Here is a 4,562-nt window from a genome sequence, read left to right as displayed (position 1 = left end):
TTATATCAGCAATCAAAGCATCAGCCAACCAAGAAATTTTCAATTCTCAAAACTTGCAACAAACCTAGAATCTACAAACTGAACTACCTTATTCCAACAACCTAAAATCCACTAACGGAAATAAAAAATCCAACTAAACTAATGTAGTACAAACTATAGAATTAAAGCTAAACAAAACAACAAGAGAAAACAGAGCAAAAACCTGAAGTACTAGTCAACGATGGAAATGAAGAATGGAGGAAGGAGTTGTTGTCGTACAATGATGCTGCCACGACCATAGATGGTAATGAGAGGTCGTCGCCCACCAAGAAACTCTATGAAAAGAAAATGGAACAGAGGCTCAGCTTCGACTCTGAGAGAGAGAAAGTCACGAATTGAGGGGAAGATGTTGGAGGAAAAGATTTGAAAAAACAGAAGAAGAACCATAAACTCAAATCTGTCCAATTCAATGATTCATACAATTTTGTCACCGGATAAACAAAATTAATTGAAAGAAGGAAAAGATGGAAGTACTGACTACTGAGTACTCATCGCGGGAGAGGCCAAGAGCACAGAAGGTCAGAGCCAGACGACGACCCATGCTTCGGTGACGGTGACGGTTCGATGCCGACAACAAGCTTACGACCACGACGAAGCCAAGACGACGACCAGACGACGCCAACACGATGATTGCTTCAACCCGCGACAGTGACCTTTGACCTCGATCCGCGACGATGACCTTCGACCCGCGACGATGACCTGCGACTTGCAACAGTGATGCTTCCGTACGGCGTTTGTTGGAGGTGACGGTGGCGTAGGAAAAAAGTAGAAGAGAAACCGAGAAAGTTAGGTAGCGTTTGTTTTGAGATACTGAGACAGAGACTGAGAGACTGAGACTCAATATCATGTTTGTTGGTTCAGAGACTAGTACTAAAATTTCTGTCTATGTCTCCAAAATTTCAGTATTTCAGTACCTCTAAAAAGTGGAGACACATGGGACTAAAATTTTTAGAGATGAAGATTGAAGCTTTAATAACATTTTATATCTAAAATACCCTCATTTCAATTAATTAATTTCAATTTTACTCTTTATGCAAATTAAATTAGAGTTTCATTCTTTTTTCAATTTCTGTCTCTGATTTTGCACCAAACAGAATACTGAGATTTATTTCAATCTCTGTCTCTTAGTCTCTGTCTCTCAGTCTCCTTCTTTTCGTCTCTGTCTCTCTACCAAACGCTACCTTAGGGTTGGAAAGTCTTCGAAGTTCGAAGAGAAACCATCAAACCCAGGCTTTGGCCCTTCCCCCCTTTTTTTTAAACCAGCGCCAAAACAGTGCCATTTCGTATATTGGGGAGGAAAACCGGTACTAGCTAAAATCTGGCCGGTTTGGCCGGTTCTCCAGTTAACCGTCGATTCAGTCGGTTTTTCCACCGATTTTTTGCAGAACAGTTTTGTAAGTGAACCGGACCGGTTACTTGACCGACTTTCGGTTAACCCGGTTGAACTGGTTGGTCTGGTCTGATTTTCAAAACCTTGATATATCCATTAGAATTTTTGTCCACTCAACTTTTGGCACTTGATAGTCAACTTAAGAACTTCATATTATTAGATGTGTGTTCTAATGATCAATTTTTTCAAAAATTGGTTGAAGACTTAAAAAAAATATTATTTATCCATTAATATTTCTTCTTTTGAAGTTGACTTTAATTTTGCTCCTAACAACTACATGAGTTGAAAGAACTTTTTCGGTTATAAACATAATAAAGAATTGGTTTTATCATTATATGAAAGATGAATTTTTAAATGTTGTTTAGTGACATAAATAGGAAAAAAGACATTTGATTATATTGACATTAAAAAGAGTATTCAATCTTTTTAAAATATTAAATTTAAGAAAATAAAATTCTAAATTATTTGTTATTATTTTATTATTTTAATTTATTAATTAAATAATTTAAAAAATAATCATATATTTTATAATATCATAATATAATTATAAAAATTATCATATTTTGTATATTTTGTTCTACAGACAACTTTTTAAATCCGATCCGTCATTGCTAATAACAATGGAATATCATGCTAAATTGTTGGATCTTTTAACCAAGCTCAATTGTGGTTGGTGATTTATGCATGACAGAGTGGTGATTTATCCATCTGCCATGCTTAATCATTGTAAACTGTAACATATTTTTCTACTAAATTCTTGGAGGCGACGGTAAAAACTAAAAAGACATCACCTACTAAGAAAAAAGTTTGGTAACCAAATTTAGGAATCAAAATCCACAAAACCTTCTATTTTTAATTTTATTTAATGAGATGTATAAAATTTAATTATTATATATGTAAGTACTTATTTTTTTTATTGTAATATTTATTATATATAAAAACATTAATCGCATATATTAAATAGTATATTATAAACATATATTAATTTACATTCTTATTAAATGAATATACATAATTTATATTTATGGTATTTAATTTATATTATAATAACAAAAGCATATTTTTTATTTATTATGTAACATCTATATATTCATACACAAAATTTTCATAATTAATATATTTTTACAATTAATATTATGTAATTCTAAATTATATTTTATTATATATTTTAAATTATTTCACATATGCACTAATAAATTATGATTTAAAATGTTTTAATTTTTTAAAGATATTATACATTTAAATCAACGTATAATTTTTTAAATCACTGTCTTTGATTGATAATTTAAAAATTTATTTCATATTTTTCAAAGTGTAATAATTTATTCTGATTTACATATATTTTCAAATTTTATTTACTATAATTAAATTTAAAAAAAGAATGTCAAATACTTAAATTAATTTATTCAATTAACAAATTTACTCATAAATACACATAACATCCATAGTTAGGTAAAGTACACATAACATCCAAAATTTCATATTAATAACATCCATAATTTCATACCGATAACATTCATACTTTCATACATATAATATTCATAATTAACAAATTTTTACAATTAATATTACTAAATTATAAACTATGTGTCTTGTTATATATTTCAAATTTTCTTACATGTATACCAAAGGATCATAATTTTAATATTTTTTATTTACTATTTATATGTATGTTTATTTATTAATTTTAATATGACGAGTTAATAATTATTTTTAAAATTTTATTTCTTAATTTTTGTTTATATTTTATAATATTTTATATGTAAAATATGAGTTGTATAACAAAAGTTGTTAAATTCTCTAATTTAACATCCATATTTTTATACGTATAATATTTATATTTTATATTCATGATATTCATAATCAATAAATTGGTGCTAATTTATTATTATTTATTATTTTATTTTGCAGGTCATAAACCAACAATTTTGGAGGTTTATAATTTTCAATAAATAAAAACTAATCAAATTTTAGATGTTTTTATTTTTTATAAAATGTGTTGAGGTGATTTAAAATTTTTTAAAAATTAAAAATATAAGAATTCAAAATTTTTATTTGAAAGAAAAAAATTTATAGAATTATAAATGCATGTAGTAATAATGAGGGAGAAATTTTTGGAATTTGATTCACATTAAATTTAAAATTAGCTTTTAGTATAATTAAATAAGGAAAGATAATTGTGTCAATTAAATTAAAAGAGTGATTTACACTCTTATAAGCCCAAATGTTATTAATCATATATCTTTATTTATTGTCTATAATATTTTAGCTACGTAGCATTACTCACCTACTGAATAGTGGCAAAGTACATTTAAATGAAAATTGTAAATTATGATATTTTGCAATGATTTACATAAAAGAAAAATGAGACAAATATAATCAAATTGAGATAAGAACATTCACATACAATTTTCTCCTACACAATTTTGTTAGGCAATTTACCCTTGATACTATATAACAACATATGTGAAATAATAACAAATATAAAAGATCAAAATACTATATTTCAATTAGAAAGGGGAAAATGTAATAAATTTTTTTCGTTCTACTAGGTGTGTATGTATCTATCCATGGAAGATAAACCATTCTAAACTTCCTATGAACATAAATTCCAATCATGTTTCTTCCGAAGAATGATTGATGGTGTACAGAGAACTTTGGAATATCTGCCCATACCTCGTCCAAACACAGCATATCAGGAGGGCTTCTTGCGAAGAAAATCAATCTGCTCAAAAAACCTTTGTACTCATGAAATTTTCCGTTATACTGTTGCTTATGGGTCCAAAAGTCGAAACCCCACAGGTTTTATATTAAGAAAGAAAAAAAAAAACAATTCAGTAGTGCTGGTTAGTTTATCAGGGAAATAAAGGAAGAGCTGGAGAGAATGCAGGCAGATATTGGGGAAGAGGAGGGAGCAGACCAAAGAGAAAACGAGATTATTGGCAAAATTCTGTTTACCTTATTTTTTCTATATTAAAACAAGGTGCACATTAAGCTTTTCCGCTGCCGTATTTGCTATGATGGGAATAATGACGAAATTTAACTCTTTCAGAAAATATAAATCTTTTTGTAAGCAAACTACGCATAAAGTAGATTAACTACTCGTCGCGCGCTGCCATACACTAGTTTGCTA

The sequence above is a fragment of the Arachis hypogaea genome, chromosome 8, assembly GCF_003086295.3.
Source record: "Arachis hypogaea cultivar Tifrunner chromosome 8, arahy.Tifrunner.gnm2.J5K5, whole genome shotgun sequence".
Lineage (NCBI taxonomy): Eukaryota > Viridiplantae > Streptophyta > Magnoliopsida > Fabales > Fabaceae > Arachis > Arachis hypogaea.
Note: the sequence above shows the minus strand (reverse complement) of the source record.